The 21,435-nt window shown below is 43.9% G+C and overlaps 1 long non-coding RNA gene across 1 annotated transcript in view; it reads right to left on the bottom strand.

Annotated features, from left to right (window-relative positions):
• Nucleotides 1-514: 514 nt before the first annotated feature.
• The window catches only part of LOC116269235, a 38,944-nt gene continuing 18,023 nt past the window's right edge, over nt 515-21,435 (bottom strand). The window contains exons 2-3 of the long non-coding RNA XR_004176708.1: nt 15,272-15,412; nt 515-1,001 (exon numbers count right to left, since the gene is read on the bottom strand). This is a non-coding gene — a long non-coding RNA (uncharacterized LOC116269235). The remainder of the gene's footprint in view (nt 1,002-15,271; nt 15,413-21,435) is intronic.

Raw genomic sequence — 21,435 nt, 5'->3', positions numbered from 1 at the left:
AACTAGCTGGGCATAGTGGCGGGCACCTGTAATCCCAGCTACTCGGGAGGCTGAGGCGGGAGAATCACTTGAACCCGGGAGACGGAAGTTGCAGTGAGCTGAGATCGTGCCACCGCACTTCAGTCCTGGCGACAGAATGAGACTCTGTCTCAAAAAAAAAAAAAAAAAAAATCCTAAAGCCCTTAAATCACCACAGGGAACCAAGACAGGGATAATTTTTAAAAAAAAATTAACATGGGGAAGTGACACAGGTTCCAGACTCTTTCAAAGCTCTCTCTCACAGCCATTATCGCTCTTTTAGAAATAAAGGAAAGCATCAGTCCTACATTCCCCGTTTACACCTGAGAACAGAGCTCACTATATTGTCTTTGCTTTTTCAAATCTCTCCTTTCCCAGGATAACTCTACCCAGCATTAGTCCAGATGGCAAGCTATGAATTGGAGTCCATTCCAATTTTAGGGATCCAGGTGGGGAGCATGCATCTCAGGGAGACCACAAACTGGGAGGCTCTTCATTCATTCAACAAATGTTTATTGGGCCTCTCCTGTGTATACTGGGGTTAGATAAGTGAATGAGACAGAACTTGCCCTTGCCCGCAAGGAACTTACAATCTAGTTGAGAATTTCATTTCATTCATTATCTCTCTCAACCCCTATTATCTTCACTTGGATGGTTCAGAGAATAGGATGGCGACTTGGTTAAAATCAGAATGTCGACTCTATCAACTGGAAGTGGCTTTGTAGACAGCCATGTTTAGCCATGCTCCAGCTCAATGGGGAAAAGTTTTGCGGTGATTAGTGATGTCTGCCATGGGTGCAGGAAAGAGAAGTAGCACAGATGTTCCACTGATATGCACATCAAGCCTTTCCTTGCATTTGTATCCTGGAAGAAAAGCCCACAGCTCAAATCTCTTTAGGACTATGAAGCCGAGCCTGAGGGGTGGAGTGATGAAGAGCTTGAGTCCCCCCGCCGGGGAAGGTGAGTCTTCAGAGCTGGCAGACCTAAGTCCCAGAAGAGGAAAGAAATAGACGTGAGACGGAAGGTAGACTGCAGTTCGGCCCCTGACAGGCATGTTGACAGACAGAAACAGAGTTCACCAGATAATGAGAGGAACCCGGCAGCTAGAAAAGCCCAGTGACAAGTGATACCTCTGTCCCCACTTCCCATCAAGCTTCTCTAGCTGGGAATGCCTTCCATGATGATAGGTGTTCTGCTGACCCTGGGGTGACAGATACGATGGCAGCAGATGGCCCTGGGTCTGCTTTGCTAGGAAGGTGAGATCAGGACATGGGCACAGAAGCAGGGTGCCTTCCTGGCACCTGGAATGCATTTTAGGCCTTGCCATTAAAACCCGGGGATCCCAATTATACATGTTCACATGGGTTTTTAATACACCAAAGGGAAGAAAATCTTATAGGTGGGAGAGAACTTTGAAATCATCTACTCCAGGGTTTTTCAACCTTGGCACAATTGATATTTTAAACCAAATACTTGCTTGTTGTTGGGGCACACAGAGCCTGTGCATTGTAGGCTGATCAGCAGCGTCCGTGGATGATAGAGGCACTGCATACTCCCTCTCATTGTTACAACCCAAAAACCTCCATCTCCAGATGATACCAAATGTCCCCAGGAAGCAAAGTCACCCGGGTTCAAAACCACTGACTCATATCATCTCAATCTATGGATAAAGAAACTGAGGTCCAGAAAGGTGATCTGCCCAAGGGACATTTAGTATGTTCTTTGGTGACTCTCGCTGGAGAATTCTCTTTTTTTTTTCCTCCCTTCCTCCCTCCCTCCCTCTCTCCCTCCCTCCTTCTTTTCTTTTCTGTTCTTTTCTTTTCTTTTTTCTTGAAACAGGATCTCATTCTGTCATCCAGGCTGGAGGGTAATGATGCGATCATGGCTCACAGCAGCCTCGACCTCCTGGGTTCAGGTGATCCTTCTGCCTCAGCTTGCCAAATAACTGGGACTACAGGCATAAGCCACTACACCCAGCTATTTTTTGTATTTTTGTAGAGATGGGGTTTCACCAGCTGCCCAGGCTGCTCTGAAACTCTGGGGCTCAAGCAATTTTGCCTCAGTCTCCCAAGGTGCTGGGATTACAGGCATGAGCCAGTGTGCCTGGCCCATGAGCCACCATGCCCAGGCCAAGAATTCTTCTAATAACACTGCACACAAAAAGAAAGGGTCTTATAAATCTGCACCTAGTGAGGTCATACAACTTATAGCACAGAGCCATATAAAACCTTTTAGAGTTAGCCTACATTTAATTAAGAGGGCTCTGCTCCTGTCTCCTTTCCTGGGGGTGCTGGGTCTGGGGCCTTTTACCATGTTACTTCTCACTCTGACCTTCCTGGAATCTGGTTTAGAACAAAGTGTACCAGGTTTTGGAGATAGGAACACTGTTACTCTCAGCTCCCATGGCAGTGCCACTGACTTGAATGTCAGACTTTATAGATCTTGGTATTGAAAGAAGATGAAGGCCGTAAGTTTCATTTGGAGAGGAAGCGCTCCAAGGTGGGTAGCAGATGGGCTACCTCAGGGACAGGTAAGGTGATGGAATAAGAAATGTGGTGGGCTGTCCATTTCACCAATAAAACTTATTTTCTTCTTTCTTAAAGAAAAGAACTTCCCAATGTTAATTTGTTAGAGCCCAGAGTTGCCTGTGGCATTAAAAGTGACACAGGGAATAGCATTACATTTCTATTATCCTCCTGATGTTGCAGACATCAAGCTGCCACTATGCTATTTCACATTTCCAGCTAAAAAGCAAGTGATTTCAAAGGCATTTGGCTGGCCCTGAACATTTTTAATGATGTGTGTTCTTTCTTGACTTCACTTACGTTATCACCGCTATCAAGTAAGCCTAAGTCCCTGTGATTATTGGAATGGTGAAAACAGATGGCTAAATTTAGATTTCAGCGGGATGTGGGGTAGAAGGTAATGCTGAAAGCAGAGGCTTCAGAAGAAGACAGTTTACATGTCCTTTGCAATTTGGTGAAATTTGAGTCTCTAATAATTAAAAATGTGTGGGTGGTATTGGTATATACATATGACCCAGCTCTCAGCACTGTTGAGAACTTCTGGTGGCAACTGTCTGTTATCAACTCACTTTTGCAGTCTTCCCCTTGAAGGCCCGTGTTTGTCAGTCTTTAATTTGTTTTTGGCTTGGTGACATGAGGCACTATTCCTGCGTGAGATACTAAGCTCTTAGGGCTGTTCTAAGATGTGTTGAATGCAAAATGTCCTGCTCTCTCTGCCTGAAGATGATGCTCTTGCATTTAGATGCACTATAGGACTAACACATGCCAATGAGCCTCCTAAGAGATTAATGGTAAATCAGAATTGTCATGAGAAATAGAACTCAAACAGGCTGATCTGGGTGGTCCTGAGGCAGAATGTGGGGCTGGTTTATGCTTTTGATGGTCAATATATTATGCCATGGGAGCTAGGTACTTATGTCTTCACTCCAGAAAAAGTCCTTTCAAGAAGTCCAGGTACCCATGGGGGCTAGTCAGGGCTCCCTCTCCTTCTGAAAAAGCTGGAGACACTGAAATTCTCTTCCTCTCTCTGGTCGAGGTGTCCTGTTTGCCTGAACACCATGAAAACCCAGCTATTTCTATTAACCCATTCTTCACGTATAAAGGTCACAGAGCCCTAAGGTCCTTTTTTCCTTATTTTTTTTTTTTGAATAAATTGAAAGGATATAAGTTTTTTCACATGGATATATTATGTAGTGGTGAAGTCTGAGCTTTTAGTGTAACCTTCACCTGAATAATGTACATTGTACCCATTAAGCAGTTTCTCATCCCTCACTCCACTCCCATACTCCCACCCTTCAGTGTCTTCAATGTCTATCATTCCATACTCTGTGTCCAGCTGTAAACATTATTTAGCTCCCATTTATAAGAGAACATGTGGTATTTGAATTTGTTTCTGGGTTTTCTTCACTTAAGATCTCTAGTACCATCCATTTTGTTGAAAAATACATGATTTCTTTTTCTTTGCTTTTCTTTTTTTTTTTTTTTTTTTTTTTTGAGACAGAGTCTCATTCTGTCACCGAGGCTGGAGTGCAGTGGTGTGATCTCAGCTCACTGCAACCTCCACCTCCTGGGTGGAGACCACAGGCCTGTGCCACCATGCCTGGCTAATTTTTTGTATTTTTAGTAGAGACGGGGTTTCACTGTGTTAGCCAGGATGGTCTTAATCTCCTGACTTCATGATCCAACCGCCTCGGCCTCCCAAAGTGCTGGGATTACAGGCGTGTGCAGCCAATTTCATTCTCTTTTAAGTGGCTGAATAGTATTCCATGGTATATACATATTACATTTTCTTTATCCAGCCCTCCAATGATGGACACTCAGGTTGATTCCCTATTTTTGCTATTGTGATAAACATACAAGTGCAAGTATCTTTTTTATATAATGATTTCTTCTCCTTTGGGTAGATAACCAGTAGTAGAAGTGCTGGATCAAATGGCAGTTCTGCTTTTAGTTCTTTGAGAAATAGCCATACTCTTTTCCATAAAGGTTGTACTAATTCGCATTCCCACCAATAGTGTATAAGCATTCCTTGTTCTCTGCATCCTCACCAACATCTATTTTTGTGACTTTTTGTTAATAACTATTCTGATTAACATAAGATAATACTTCATTGTGGTTTTAATTTGCATTAAAACCTGATGATTAGTGATGGTGACCATTTTTTTCATATGCTTCTTGGCCATTTGTATGTCTTCTTTTGAAAATGTCTATTCATTTCCTTTGCCCACTTTTTAATGAGGTTATTTGTTTTTTGCTTTTGTTACTGTTTGAGTTCCTTGTAAATTATGGACATCAGTCTCCTATTAGATGCATAGTTTGCAAATATTTTCTTCCATTCTGCATGTCATCTGTTCACTCTGTTGATTATTTCTTTTGCTGTCCAGAAATTTTTTAGTTAAGTTCTAGTTGTCTATTTTTGTTTTTATTGCATGTGCTTTTGAGGTCTTAGTAATGAATTCTTCGCCTAGATCAATGTCCAGAAGAGTTTTCCCTGGGTTTTCTTCTAGTATTTTTGTAGTTTCAAGCCTTATATTTAAGTATTTATCCATCTTGAATTGGTTTTTGTATATGGTGAGGGACAGGGGTCCAGTTGTATTCTTCTGCATATAGCAATCCAATTTCCCCAGGTATTCTTTCCCTCGTGTATATTTTTGTTGACATTTTCAAACATCAGTTGGCTGTAGACATGTGGCTTTATTTCTGGGTTTTTAAATTCCGTTCTATTGATCTATGTGTCTATTTCTATGCCCATGCTATGCTGTTTTGGTTGCTATAGCCCAGTAGTATAATTTGAGGTCAGGCAGTGTAATGGCTCCAGCTTTGCTAGTTTTGCTTAGGATTGCTTTGGCTATTCGGGCTCTTTTTAGGTCTCATATGAATTTTAGGCTTGTTTTTTCTAATTATGTGAAAAATGACAATGGCATTTTGATAAGGATTGCATTGAATCCGTAGATTGCTTTGGGAAGCATGGTCATTTTAACAATATTAATTCTTTCAAACTATGAGCATGAGATATTTTTCTATTTGTTTATATCATCTACAGTTTCTTTCATCAGTGTTTTGTAGTTTTCCTCATTGAGATTTCATTCTTTTTATGGCTGAATAGTATTATCTCCTTGGTTAAATATATTCCTAGGTAATTTTTTTTGGTGGCTATTGTAAATGGGATTGTGTTCTGGATTTGCTTCTCAGCTTGAGTTTTACTGGCATATAGAAATCTTACTGATTTTTGTATGTTGATTTTGTATCCTGAAATTTTACTGAATTTATTTATCAAATCGAAGAGTTTTTTTGGAGGAGTCCTTAGGGCTTTCTAGATATGAGATCATATCATCAGTGAACAGAAATAATTTGACTTCCTCTTTTCCAATTTGGATGCCTTTTATTTCTTTCTGTTGCCTGATTGCTCTGGCTCTGACTTCCACATTAAGTTCTTAATAGCATTTTAGTCCTAAGGAAGCTCCTTATGTTCCTGGGTTGGTTCTGGGAGTGTTTAGAGTCCTCTCTACCACCAGTGCCGACTCTGAAATTTGGATGACTCCCTCAGAAAACTCATGGCATCCAGAGAACTTAGGGACAACTAGTTTTGTTACCTGCTCTACTTCTAGGTGAGTGGCTTTATCTATAAGTTCCAGGGCACCTCCCTACAGACACCACTAACCCATATCCAGTGGTCATGTGCTTTGAGCTCTTCCCCCAAAATGAATTTGAGTGGTTTATCCACATTCCTCAATGCTCCTTAGCCTCCCACTGTGACCAGGAGCACATAGTTCCATGATTTGCTGGAGAGGGCTAGGGTGGCCATCAGTGGGCAGGGAGGAGAGGGCCAGGTTGGCCATCAGCGGGCAGGGAGGAGAGGGCCAGGGTGGCCATTAGCGGGCAGGGAGGAGAGGGCCAGGGTGGCCATCAGCGGGCAGGGAGGAGAGGGCCAGGGTGGCCATCAGTGGACGGGGAGGAGAGGGCCAGGGTGGCCATCAGTGGGCGGGGAGGAGCAACACAGTTCAAATCCACAGCCCAAACCTGGTAGCCAATTCTCCAGTCACTTTTTGAGTGCCAGGCTCAGCATTAGTTTCAGCGGAGGGAAGGAGAGATGATAACCCAGGGTCCCTGTTCTTTCCAGACTCTTTGTCTCAAAGAAGAGGCCGACACAGAGATAAGTAACTCTCATAGAAGGCAGACCGTTTTGTTGCAGTACCAACAGAATGCCAAAGTGTCTCCACTAAACCATGAGAAAAACTCATGATTTAGTGAAGGTTTAGTGTTGTATTTATCTGCTTCCTTAGCGCCAAACCCAGGGTCAGGCCCATATCTATGTACAGTAAATGTTTATGGAATGAGTAAAGGAACCAGTTTAGGAAACACACAGCACTTTCTCTCTGGGGACCACACCAGGTCAGTGAAAGGCACTGTGTAGCTCTAACTAGATGCCCTCTTTCAGCTCCGGGGCTCATTTTCTCCAGGAAACATTACATGCAGTTACAGAGGTGAAGCTTTCCTCCTTCCTCGCCTTGCTCAGCTTCTTAATGGTCTTTCATTCTGCCAAGGCCAATTGTCAGGGGAACTGTGGAGATTTAGATAGACACCACAACCAACTCCAGGACTATCCCTTGGAGACTTGGGAGTGAGCATTTTTATAATACAAGGAAATCAGATTACATAAAGATAAATGAATTTTAGGATGAATTTGCTGCATGCAAAGGACAGAAAAGCAAACCAAAATGAACGAAGTAGTCAATGTAAGGTTCTAAGACAGCTCGTGGAAATAAAGTGCAGCCAGTCTCCTTTTGAAAATTGAATCTGGGAAATCTGAACTGTTAGGGCTCGAGGTATTCTCTCTCTCTCTCTCTCTGTCTCTCTCTCTCTCCCCCCCCATCCCCTCTTTTTCTCTTTTCCTCTCTCTCCCTTTTTAAACTGTGAGATACCTATTCACTTTCCCACACCTCCAATCATGGATTATTATGAATGAAATGTCATGATTATGAGTGGCTAAGTCTTCTATCTCCACAAGAAAACAGCACTATTGCATGACTATAGCATCCTATGAAAAATAGAGCTCTGTTTTCATAGCCATCCAAGCCCTCTTTGAAATGACTTATAGTCCCTCCCTTTGATTCTCTTTCTCTGGGGCCTCTATGGTGTCTCTATGGTCTCATCTATTTACACATTTGGGCCATTTTTCTCTCTGCAGCTTGTTCAAGAAGCATCTCTGCCTCTTAATAACTTCAGCCTGTTCACAGCATTGACTGTAGGTAAAGTTCCTAACTCTCAGTAATCTTTGAGCTCTGATTGCATTCTGGCTGTGCAGCACATACTTGAAATTCTCAAGAGGGTGAATCTGATTGGCTGCTGACCAGCCAATAGATTGTTCAACATTGAGACAGGATCTGATTCTGGTTCAACCAGCTGTAGCTGGATGGTCACATAGAACACATAAGACAGTCAAGTTGGTCCCTTCAGTAGGGCTTACAGATCACAGAAGGAGACAAGAGTGGGCCAGCTACCCCAGAACAAAATTACTATGTTAGATCAGTTTCGATGTCATCAGAGGTCCACAACTTTAGGGAAAATTGTGGCAGGAAGGAGGGATCTGTCCATCCTGGTGTGGATAATTTAGAGGAATATGGGGTAATTATGGGTGAGTGTGTGTTACAACCTAAGTGACTTAGCCTTTCATGTGTGAACAGAGCCTCCTCCTCCTCCTACTCTTTCAGCCGCTTTTCAGAGTCACTGTACAGTTGGCAGCAAGAGGGAAGATTCCCAAAGCATGCGATGGGAACAGTCTCCTCCCCAACCCCACACCCCAACCCCCTTCTTCCCTACCCTGCACTAGAAACAGCCCCCACATGATTGTTTGCTTCCTAGCAAAACTGGACCTAAATGTTTCCAGAGGCAGCTAGCCCACTTTTTGTTGGAATGGCCTTCTAAAGAACGAGAAAGTTGTCTGCTGGCACTGAACTCACAAGCTTAAGCCCCTATAATCGGAGGCTACACAAGTGCAGGTATTTGGGATAGGAATAAACCAGTCCAAACAGATCTGGGTTCACATGAGTCTTGCTTCCCATTCTTAGCTTTTTGCTCTTTAAGATAAATTTTCTAGACTAGATTTTTCTAATGAGCTGCCAGGATTCAAAACTACTCTCAAGAGTCCAGAGAATTGGGTTCCAGTTTTAGCTCTACTACTAACCAGCAATGTAACTGTGGGCTATCCCTTTCCTACCTGGGAGAGATCCCAGGCTTCAGATCTCTCCCCTGTATAAAGAGGGAATTTGGAGTAGATGATCTTTAATGCTCTTTTCTTCTTGACTTTCTGTTACCCAGCTTTTACCCAACCACACCATCAGTGCTCTGAACTCTCACAACCTTCCCACCTCTGAAGGTTTAACCTCTCTTTTCTCTGTGCTCAATTTCTCCAGGGTCTGAGTGGCATCTGGCCCTTGCCAGTTCACACAAAGAGAACTGCATATGCCTTTGACTCTGGAGAGTCATTCACTGCTTGTTTGTTTTCTATTTCTACCCTCTCTGGAACTGTCATCCTCAGGATCCTTCCATTTGCCTCCAAGCCTGCCTGAAAAGATCTTTCAAGAGGGTTCCATTCAGCCCCCCAGGGTCTAAATCTACTGAAGAGCTGAACTTCCACATCAACAGACTCCTCCAATGTCCTGGAATGTGTACCTCTGAATTGAGGCCATCTCATAGCCAGTCTGCAGGGGCTGAAAAATGCAATGTGACTGAGAGGGTAGGCCAGGCATCCTGTGTTCAGACACCTGATAGGTTGCTCACTTCTGATGCGGTGTGGTTGGGTGAGAAGAGCCAGGCGCACTGTGGAGGCAATCCCTTCCCACCTTTGTAGCCTTGTTTCCCCCACACATACTGCTTCTATTTATCTTCCTCACAACCAGCTCCCTCGCACCTGTTCCTTTCTTGAAGGTCATTCGCTCAGCCTCCTGGTTCACACCCACCAGTCAGCAGCTTATCTCCCTAAAGAAGTTCAGTAGCCACATATGGCGACTGCTTACATGACTCTTGTAGGACTCACAGTGCCTGTGTGGACAGGGTCATTAGGCTGCCTCTAAGTCCACCCTGACGTTATTAGTATAGCCTCATCCAACTCCTTAGCTTTGGCTTGATCTCCAGGCAGATGCAACTGTTCTTCATGGCTGTTCCCTCTCTTAATCACACAGTCCTTAAATCTTTCCAGTAGCTTGTTCCCTGGGGGACCTGCTGATCATAACCTGGTACTGGAGGGGAAGGTCCTCTCTGCACTCAGCTTATTTCTAGAGGAATGAGGCCAATGCAGCAGGCAACATCCAAACAGAAAGGACCCAGAGGGGAGAGTCTGAGGGCGGCATGACTTCAAGAAGGGGTGAGGACAGAGGTAGATCAGGAACTGCTCATTACCAAGGGAAGCCGGTTAGACGTCAGTGTTTTTCCAGGTGAGAAGGATGGAGCATCAGTAGTCTGTCCTCTAGAAACTGCCAAGTAGCCTAGAAAGCTTCATTTGTTCATTCATATATGTGTTAAAGATATATTGAGCTCCTACCCTGATATACTCTGTGTAGGCAATATAGAAATAAACAAATCCCATTTCCTGCCTTCTAGGGCTGCCACTTGAGAAAAAGAAGCACAAAAATAGATCACAAAAGTGTCATGTAGCACATCTTTAGAATGGAGGGAGGTTGGAATGGGGAAACTGGCAATACCTGACATTGTAAAAATGCAGAATAACTGGATCTGTCACACACTGCTTGGAGAAATGCAAAATAATACAGTCACTTTGGAAAACAGTTTGGCAGTTTCTTAAAAGTTAAATATATCCTCTTGCCTGAGATCTGGCAAAAAAAAAAAAAAGTTAAATATATACTTACCTTACAACTCAGAAATCCCATTCCTAGGTATTTACCAGGAGAAATGAAAACATATGTTCACATAAAATTTCTACATGAATGTTTATAGCAGCTTTATTCATAATTGCCCCAAACTTGAAACAACTCTAATGTCCTTCAACTGGTGAATTGATAAACTGTGGTACATCCATGCTTCAGAATACTACCTAGCAATGGACTACTGCTGCTTGCAACACCATGGCTGAATCTCTCTGAGTGAAAGAAGCCAGACTCCAGAATTCGTTTATGTAACATTCTGGGAAAGGCGAAACCAGAGGGGAGAAAAATAAAACCACCACAGATTAGGTTGGTGGTTGTGAGAAGCTGGGGATGGGGGAAGTTGTTGGCTTTACAGGTATATGAGAGAATGTTTTAGGGTGATGGAATTGTTCTGTATCTTGATTGTGGTGGTGGCTACTCAACTGATGTGTCTGTCAAAAATCTTGAGTTGTATTTTACTTGGTGTAAATTGCACTTTAATAAGCCTGAATGAAAACAAAACAAAACAAAACAAAATACCACGTAGTTTAGGTACCAGGCTACAGGAAGGCCCAGGGAGATTTGCTTTCTGAAAAGATGGCCCTGTCACAGCCTGATGGGTTCTTCTTGCCCGTTGCCCTGAAGAAAACAATGAGAACAGCAGGTTGTTGCAGCAAAGAAAGAGTTTAAAAAGCTCAGAGCCAGCCACACGAGCATAACGGGAGAAACTTCTCAAGCCTGTCTTCCCGAGAATTCCAAGGCTAGGGTTTCTTAAGGGCACTCTGACAGCCAGGGGGCTGGGAAACTGAAACAACTGATTGGCGGGGGATGAGATCACAGGGGTGTCTGAAACTGCCTTTGTGCAGCTGAGGCAGGTACTGGGAGGGGGTCTCAAGACCAGGTGGCATCTCTTGGTCTGCCAAAATGCCAAATCTGAAAAAAAATCTCAAAAATACCTCAGATACATATGGGGAAGTTCTTTAGGATTCACAATAGTGATGTCATCTATAGGCATAGCTGGGGAAGTTATAAATCTTGCGACCCCTGCTTACATGACTCTGGGGTAGTAAAAACACTTCAAGAAAAACATGCTAAGCCATGGAAGGTTATTGCTTAACTATGCCTATTCTTCAGGAAAGTTAGAGCCCTTACCATGATTCTAACCACGTATTACGAATGCGACTTCAATCTCCGAACAAGGAAGGGGCAGTTTTTCTGGCCTCAAAGTTTAACTGTAAACCATATTCCTCTCATAGTTATATTGGCCTCCAGACTAGAATAAGCAAAAAACCAATTTAGCCTGTGAGGTTAGAAGCAAGATGCAGTCTGTCATGTTAGATTTCTCTCATTACTTAGAATTCTGCAAAGGCGATTTCAGTCCCTTCCTGGTGGTGAGATACATAGGAAGTGGGGCAAGGAGGATTAAGAATGACTCGAGGTAGAGGGTCGCATCTTGCTAAAAGCAACAGAATAAGATGATGACTAAGGGTATAACCTAATCCTAAGAGAGGCTGAAATGAAGTTTTGCTGGCCAAGGAAGGAAGCAGGAGCCGGATTCTAAATGTCCTTAGGAGTGTGTTCATGTGGGTGGTGGAGGTGTTGGGGTAGTGGTGCTATCTGGAATGTATGGATTCCAGAAGGACATGGAGGCAGCGGGAATAAGGATGGGCCTCATATCAGCTAAATTGGGGTGTGTGCAGCACAGCACTGAGCCAGAAATGTACTTAGAGCCTCAGAGTCTATTCGTTCCCTTCAAAGAAAACCCCTAGACAGCAACTGCAGTATAAATAGCAAACAAGCAAGCACAATGTTCTTCTGCATCAGAATGGAGAAAAGACGTTGGTCCTGAGCAACGTGGAGTCCAGCAGCAGCCCTCCTGGGCCCCAACCCCTCCCAGTGGCCTCCTCAGCTCCCAGAAAACCAGCACCTTTCTCTCCAGCAAAGCCCACCCTACACAGACTCCTGAGCCTCCCACAGCCAAACAAGTGATGAATAGCAGCCCTCTCCCCAAGGGTTCTGCCCACAGAGGCGTGCGGGCTGCCTGCTAAGTGGAAGCTACAAGACCTCTGGGGCTGCTGCAGTTTGTTTTGCTGCAGGCCCCTTGGCAGATGGTGCTTGCTCAGCCTGCCCAGCAAGCCAAAGTGAGAAAGTGGGATGCTTCAAGAGAACTAACCAGGAGCTAAGAAGGAGACATCAGAAGGAGCAAACATCCCCATAACAATGGCACATCAAGGCACAGGGTCCTCGGGTCTGGGGAACACAGACTTTAGGTCTCTCCTGGTATTCGGGTCCCCTGGGGTACAAATGCCAAGGGCTTAAGGGGAAGAAATAGGGCCCACACGAAGAGCAAGGGGGTCAATCTGGGTCAAGAATGGTAACAACAGCTGTGGCAGACTTATAGCTAGGAGCAGAGACTGGAGCTAGGCTGGGTTCAAATCCCAGCCCTGCCACTTATGGGTTCTGTGCCCTTGGGCAAGTCGTTTTACCTTTCCTCATTAGCAAAATGGGGATAGTAATAGTACCTACTTCCTAGGGTTGCTAGGGAGACTAAGGGAGTTGTCCTATGTAAAGTGCTTAGAGCAAGCCTGGCTGTTCCTAAGCACTCAATGAGGGTTACCAACAATGAATGACTGTTTCCAGAGGGTCTTCCAAGAACCTTGCAGAAATTCTTGCTGCTTCTCATTAGGAAAGTGATGTCCTGGGACTGGATTTATTTGTGGGACCAGGTTTGTTCTGCACTCCAGCCCCTCCCCTCCTCACTCAGCCCTCCAGCGTGCAGTTTCAGTGTTGTGGCTATGAATGTTTCAATATCTGATCCTTTCAGTCAGCTGAGACGCTCTCCCCATGCAACAGTGTTGGGATCTGGTTGCCACAAAGCTGGTACTTGTGTCCCTGATCAGCCACTTAACTTGCTTTCCTGCCCATTATTCCACAGGGCTATCGGGGGAATTGGGTGAATTGTACTTAAGCAGAAGAATGGCTGCATCTATTAAATGCTCCACAGAGCCTCTTCTGCCTTCATAGAACTTCAAGAGCCAGTCCCCACCCTGTCCCTAGCTCTCCATGTAAAAGGGGAACAAGGCTACATGTACTTATTTTGGATTCCTGCTGTCCTCTGAGGTTTAATGTTATCACATGGTAGGCTGGGTCTATCTATGCTGAAAGAATGAATGAGTGAACAAATGACAAACAAGGTAGGAAGGTAGGTGCAACAAGTCACTTGGGCAGGTCAACAAAGGAACCAAGGGCCTTTCTGGGGCTAGAGCACCAGCGGTCCAGTTTCTCCGTGTTTTCAGGAGGAGAGGGTCTAGTGCTCAGCAGGACCTACCCTGTCCTACCCACCTCCAAGGGCCTCTTCCCTGGCTCTGAGTTCCTCAGGGGCCCCAGAACAGGCTCCCTGGTGTTAAAATGGAAGATGATGACTACTGGGGCTTTCTCCAAACCAGAGAGGGTTAACATTTGACATAGGTACTGATGTAATGCAAGAAACTCAAGCAGCCCAGAGGAGTGCAGAGTTCCTCAGTGTTGCCTGGGAACAGAGGCCTGGATGACTTCTTGGGCAGCCCTCTCTAAAAGTCCTTTGGGCTCTGGCTACAGCCCTCTTCTAGCAGCCTAGCAGCCTAAAACCTGATTGCTAGGGGCCATCCTCTGGGTGGGAAATATTTTATTTTATTTTATTTTATTTTATGTATTTTATGTTTTATTTCTGCTGCTGGAAACTCAGGGAGCCTGCGAGTTCTACTGTTCATTCATCAGTCACTTGTAAACTTATTTTCCAAGGCTTCTAGCCTAGGAAGAACCTAAACACCATAAAGGAGATCTTTCTCTGAAGATGCTCAAAGAGTGTGGGGAATGGACAAGGTAAAAGAAGTCACTAGCATAGCATCAATAAATTCTATTTTGATTGCAAGTGGTTTTGTACTTTATTTTTTTTCACTCTCCCCCTTCTTTTTTTTTTTTTTTTTTTTTTTTCCTGAGACGAAGTCTTGTTCTGTTGCCCAGGCTGGAGTGCAGTGGCATAGTCTCGGCTCACTGTAACCTCTGCCTCCCAGGTTCAAGTGATTCTCCCGCCTCAGCCTCCTGAGTAACTGGGATTACAGGTGCGTGCCAACATGTCTGGATAATTTTTGTATTTTTAGTAGAGATGGGGTTTCACCACGTTGGCCAGGTTGATCTTGAACTCCCGACCTTCAGCCATCTGCCTGCCTTGGTGTCCCAAAGTGCTGGAATTACAGGCATGAGCCACCGGACCCTGCCTGTTCTCCCCCTTCTTTCTCCCCCTCCTTCTCCAGAGACGAGCAGGGATCCCTCTTAGGGGCCTAAATAAAGAAAAATCTTGAGTTCCTTCCAGGAAAATTGCAGGCTTCTGGCTAGCCTTGAGAAGTAAATGAGCAACTTGGTAAGCAGGACGGTAACAGCGGCTTAAAACAATAGCCGAGGAAGTTAAAGTCCTGTTTGGTTCCCTGTAGAAACTAAAGACAACATCTCAACAAATGTCCCTGAGTTTTTTTCAGAAACCTGGACCCCTACCAAATGGATCTGCTGGCATGTCAACCTCAGATAAGGGGGTACTAAGGACTGAACTGCGACCTCTGTTCTTTCTTCTAAATTTCTTCCTGAAGGGCTTGGAGGAGATCATGCCCATGAGCCAGAACTAATATTCTTTTCTGCCGCTCGCAAATTTTTAGACAAAGACTCCTTAACCAATCACAAATCAAAAAAATCTTTGAATCTACCTATGACCTGTTCCTCTCTCCCCCACTTTAAGATGTCTTGCCTTTTTAGGTCAAACCAATGTACAACCTCTATGTGTTGATTTATGACTTTGCCTGTAACCTCTGCCTCCTTGCCTTTAAAAACTCTTACCTGTAAGCCACTGAGGAGTTCAGGGCTTAAGCATTAGCTGCCCAATTCTCTTTGCTTGGTGCTCTACAATAAATGTCTTGGTTTCTCTCGCTGCAGTCCCAGTGTCAGTGTTTGGCTTTGCTACCCTGGGTCAGAAGACACCTGTTCAGTTAAAAAAAAAAAAAAAAAAAACTTTCTTTTTTTTGTATGCAAAGTCCCTTTTGGAATTCCTCAGTTGTTCCAAGAATAACATTGGAAAGAGACTCCTGCACCCCATCCATTTGACCAGCGAGAATGGGGGAGATTTGTACCCAGAGGAGAGAAAAAGACCAGAGGTAGAGATGCTTGAGAAGGACTCTCCCCAAATGGAGACCCCCATTCAGCTCCCCTCCTCACTGAAAGCTTGCAAGAGCTTGGTTTTTTTTTTTAAGAGAGGAAGGCTGGTTGCCTTCCAGGCCTCAATTTGTTCCCCAAAGTAGTCTTTCCCACTGGAAGAGCTGTTTCTTATTCTACGTATAAAACTGGATTTTTGAACCTACCATCAGTCTCCCATATGAAATGTATACTGTAAACTGGAGTCCTTTATGTAAGGGCCACTTTGAGCAGCACTGTGGGTCATTTGATGACCCTGTTTGGAGTGGCCTACATATTTCTGGGTGTCTGTCTGTGTTGCCCAGACGTGCTCCTATTTAACCTTGATCGTCCTTTCTGGCTGAAGGATGCCAAAGTGAATATCGGTCATTCTATCTCCAGCAGCAATCTTAGACAGCAAAGGAAATGTCAACCCTAGGAAATAAACAGCCCTAATATTAGCCTAGATGTGTGGACATGTTTCCCCAGCAGGTGTGGAAAAAAACCCTTAAGTTCTCATGTATTTTTAAAGCATGCCTCATGCACCAAAATCTCCCAGGATGTCACTAAATGTATTTTGGCCCAGAACAGCTGTTATTACCGTATCTCTTACTCAAGGGATGAGCCAGCATCCAGCCCTCAGTTTCCTGGGCTCAGGATAGCTGGCTGTCCCCAAAACAGGTTGAAAAGCCCCACCACTGCTGACCCCACATGTCCCCTTTGCCACCAGGCAGGCAGCCATTCTAGAACCACAGCACACGTCAACTCCCTCCACTACAGAAAAATGTGCAAGTGACAGATGCACACAGGTCATGAAGCAGACACCAGAGGTCATGCTGTCACCAATGAGCATTTCCTGACAGGGCCTGTGCACAGCATCCTCTGTGGTTCCCAAGGCTATCCTGGGTGATGGGGTTACACGGAATCTCACCACAGGTGCTCAAGGCCTGACAGGCAGGAAAGACAGGACATCCTCATCATGACAAATGCTTATTATCAAGCCTGATTGTGCAGGTAAGCACTATTGGAAAGCCCTCAGAGGAGGAAAAGACCAAAAGGAGGGGGTCAGGGCCAAAGAAATGGGACCTGAGAAGTACCTTGTCACAAATCTAGACCTCCACTTACTAGGGGAGAGGAAGGGCTTCTGGAGAAGTATTGGGGAAAGATGGATTTGACAAGGTTGATAGAGACAGTGAGGCAGAAGCAGAACTGTATTGCTAAGAAATTAGAGCTTATCCTATGGGCTTCTGGGAGCCAGAGTAGGACAAGTAAATGGGCCTTAAAATGTATGCTACAAGAACCGGAAACTCTCTATTGGCCTGAACTTTAAATTCACTTTCACAAATGCAGCGGCTGCAGATCAAAGAGGTAGGCGCTGGGGCAGGGTAGGGTTGGGGAAGTTAGGGAAGAGGAAAGGCACAGAAAGAAGAAGCAGTCACTGAGCTCCCAGTTGCATCAAAAGACAAAGTGCTCTATGATAAGAAGCCCCAGGTTGGCTGGGTGCAGCGGCTCACACCTGCAATCCCAGTACTCAAGGATGGCTTGAGGTCAGGCGTTCGAGATAAGAAGCCAGAGGTCTAAGGCAGTATACAATAAGCATCACATAATTGTTACAGCACCCAGAGTCTGTTCTTTTAAGCAAACAGAAATATTTTTATAACTTTATATTTTATAAGCATTTATTATATATCTTTATAGTTTTAATAAAATAGAATCAAAACCTATGGCCTCATTCACAAGATTTTAAAATAAGGTAGAAAATTTTGTTTCCAATTCTTTTCTAAGTGTACAGGTATGAGAGATTTAAAGGTATTACAAAACAGTGCTTTGGGCAAAATTGTGTAATGATGGGAACATCTAAACATCTGTTTTCAAATGTTTTTTCCTTAGCATGTCGTCAATTTTTAAAAGATGATAAAGCATCACCTTTAAAATGGAATGCTTGTTGTTTTGTATAAGAAAAACAAGTCACTTTTTAATTTTGATAAATCTTAAGTACTTGCCATGAGAAAATTGGTAAACCTTTATGGGAATCAAAAGACCTTCCTGGTCACTCCATATCCCATTACAAAGTGTTGTAAGAATTCTTTTATATTTTACAGACCTTCTTTTTATGAAATTAACATTATCAATGACAACACAGCATTTTGCGCACTTATGGCTTTAACTTCTTTGCTGCCCAGTAAAGGAATATTAAGTGTGGTTCTATCTTTGTAACCACACCAGATCCCTCTTTTTATTCCAGTCAATACTTTTTCTATAAAACATTTTTATTAAGGAAGTCATTTACTCTTTTCCCACTCATCTTCCCTTTAGTGGCTCAAAAATAGTGCTTTCTCATATAATTCTCGTATTTCAACAAAATGTAGCAAATTCCATTATCTGAGATGTTAGAAATCTCTATACTTTAAACAAAATATATAGCAGATTTCCTATCAGGCACACTTTGTTCTAATATTCATTTAAAATTTTTTCAGCAATGTTTTTAGTGCATCTTTCAATAAGGCCTACTGACAAAAGATTGCAATTTTTATTGCCATATTGTTTTTCATGTCTTATTTCAGTCATTTTTCATGGCAGAAAAAGCAAGTGTTTCCCTAAGGGCATATGGCTTTTTGTGTTTTGCAGTTACTAAGAACTGCAAAGGATTCATGCATATGTTTATCATTAGATTTAATGAAATGTTGTTAAATACCGGATTAAGCATTGTAATGACTTTAAGCATCAATGAAAAAATTGAGAAAGTTTTTCTTCATGTCTAGATGCTTAATTTTTAAATATCTTACTAATTGGGCAATTTTCTGCTATCATTAGCTAATATCTCAAGACAAAAACTCTTAGGACAATACCCTTCATTAACAATAATAAATGGCAACCACGTTTCAGAGGATTGTCTTTTTTTTTTTTTTTTTGAAACGGAGTCTCGCTCTGTTGCCCAGGCTGGAGTGCAGTGGCGCAATCTCGGCTCACTGCAAGCTCCGCCTCCGAGGTTCACGCCATTCTCTACCTCAGCCTCCCGAGTAGCTGGGACTACAAGCGCCCACCACCACACCTGGCTAATTTTTTGTATTTTTAGTAGAGACGGGGTTTCACCGTGTTAGTCAGGATGGTCTCGATCTTCTGACCTCGTGATCCACCTGCCTCAGCCTCCCAAAGAGATAATTGTTTTTTAAATGTTGCATTTTTTTGTCAACTTCTTTTCAGATCTGATTGGATTCTCATTGCTTTTGCCTTATGAAGTGGCTAATAAAGAACTTATAAAGAAGGAAAAGGGTCACCCCAGAAATATTCTTTTCGTTTTTTATGCTTTTATTATTGATATTATCTCCAACTCGGATTTCTTCACAGGAATCTTTTAAAGACATTTGTTCATTTTGTGAAGGTTATATAGACACATGGTAGGCACTGGAAAACATGTTGGTTGATTGAGAAAAGCCTGAAACCTGATAGATGATATATTCATCATTTCCTCTTTTTTTCTTTTTTTGCATGCTATCTAGTCTAAGATCATCAATTCCTCTTTACAAAGTCCTAAGATCTTACAGATCCCAAAGGATTTTCAAGATCTACAATCCATGGGGCTATCAGTGGGAAGCACCGTTATGCCCTAAATGGTTTGATAAAGAGAGGGAAAAGCCCCCTTGTTCCTAGTTCAGGAAGATCAAGTTTTTAATTCTCAGGGACTTCTCAGCCAAGATGCATTTTCTTGTATGCCACATTCTCTCTTGAGAGAAGTAAAAACAATCCATGGTATTTTATTCTTCACTTTCTCCCAGAGTGATAAATACAGATGAACAGTCAAAGAGCTCAGCCTCATCCGAGATGCATGCCCAGGCCTGCTGGGAGTTCTGCTGGGACAATGCAGCCTGGCCAGGTCCAACCTAGGAGGAAGTGAGCCTGAGGACAGAACCTGGACAGGAAATGCACGTTGGTTGGCGAGTCTGCAATCACACAAAAAGGCACCCTCTTTGACAATCTTGAGGCATCACTTAAAATTGTATTTGGCTCCCTGTACTAGAAACCCAACCATGCTGGCTTACCCAAATGAGGCTTTTATTTGTGTCATATAACAAGAAATCAGGAAGTAGATAGTCTAGAGATGTTGTCAAGAAAGTCAAGAAGAACCTCAGATCCTTCTAGCTTCCTGCCCCACCATCCTAGCATGGGGCCTTCCTTTTTAGGAGTGTGAGACAGCTGCTTCATTCCCAGGCATCTCCTCCTCCAAGAAGGGAAAGGGTAAGGTCAAATGCAGCCTTATTTTCCTCTTGGGCCTTTCTCTGCAGGCATACATACCCGTCCCAGTGTCCTGTTCCTACATTTCATGGTCCAGCACTGTGAACATCTGTAAGAGAGCCTGAGAGATCAGGTATCAACTGAGCACATTACAGCCCCAAATAAAATTGACATCCATTTAGAAAGATGAAGGGGAGGAAAGATTCTGGAATAAGTAGGAATGTCTGGGCTCATCTCATGAATTAAGCACCCGTGCTTCAATTCCATATGGAATAGACTGATCCTTGCTTGTCCGCCATCCCCTCTCAAACACCTGTTCATCATGCCTTAGACAAGCGGCACACTGAGAGAAAGTCTTCGAGTGGGTTCCTCATGTGCCCTAGTCACCTGCTGATCTGGCCTACGATTCATTCCTGAACAATTTCCTTGTGGACAGGAGGGGTCAGGATGCGTGGGCCCAGCCTTTGGTTTACTATGAGGAAAAGGAGACTCCTCCAGGTCCTTGACCTACCTTCTGGGTGCTTGAGGAGGATACCTCCGATTTACAAGTAAACGGAGCCATCTGTGATAGGCTGTGCAAAGGCTAAGCCTCACCCGCTGAGCCACAGCATCCACCCCTGCTATTCAGCTCTGAGTCCAGATGGGCGTGCAGCCCAGCAGCCCCTGAGGGCATTGGATTTCAGAGTGGAGAAAACCTTGTGTGGGAGGCGCTCCCAGACAAGAGAAGATGGGAGCAGGAAGAGGGGAGGCTGAGGGCTGGGGAGCTGGCTGTGCATGAAGCTGTGATTCTCATCAGCGCCTTGGAGGATTTGCCACTTCTGCTCCATGCCTCCTCCAAGGGTGATATGGTAGATTTCATTCAAGCTGAATAGAATTGATATTTTGCTCAAATCCTGTTTTAAGAATTTTTGTGCCATCCTTGTAAAAGCAGCATAGCCTAGGTGACTCTGGGCAGGGTTAATAGTCATCTGTGTGAATGATTTGAAGGAGAATGGATGGGTTTTTTTCCTCTCATTGTCAAATCAACATATACGTGCTGAAGAAAATTTAGAAAGTACGGAACAATTTTAAGAAGCAGGAAACGGCTGGGCACTGTGGCTTACCCCTGTAATTCCAGCACTTTGGGAGGCCGAGGCGGGTGGATCATGAGGTCAAGAGATCAAGATCATCCTGGCCAACATGGTGAAACCTCGTCTCTACTAAAGGTACAAAAATTAGCTGGGAGTGGTGGCGCATGCCTGTAGTCCCAGCTACTCAGGAGGCTGACGCAGGAGAATCGCTTGAACCCGGGAGGTGGAGGTTACAGTGGGCTGAGATCGCTCCACTGCACTCCTGCCTGGCAACAGAGAGAGACTCCATCTCAAAAAAAAAAAAAAAGCAGGAAACAAAAACCCTTCATAAATCTTAGGAGAAATACAGATTCTAGATATATGAATAATATCTCCATACAGTGCCTAGGAAAGTGTTTATGGCAGAAATTTCTGCTTGCTCCCAATATCATTCTTCATTCCTACCACAAGCTCAAATCTGTTTAGCATTGCAGTGTGCCCAGGTAAAAGACAACATGTCTTAACCTCCCTTACTGGCAAGTGCGAAAGGAT

This window comes from Papio anubis, chromosome 1 (genome assembly GCF_008728515.1).
Source record: "Papio anubis isolate 15944 chromosome 1, Panubis1.0, whole genome shotgun sequence".
Classification (NCBI taxonomy): domain Eukaryota; kingdom Metazoa; phylum Chordata; class Mammalia; order Primates; family Cercopithecidae; genus Papio; species Papio anubis.
Note: the sequence above shows the minus strand (reverse complement) of the source record. Positions and strands in the feature narration are given on the sequence as shown.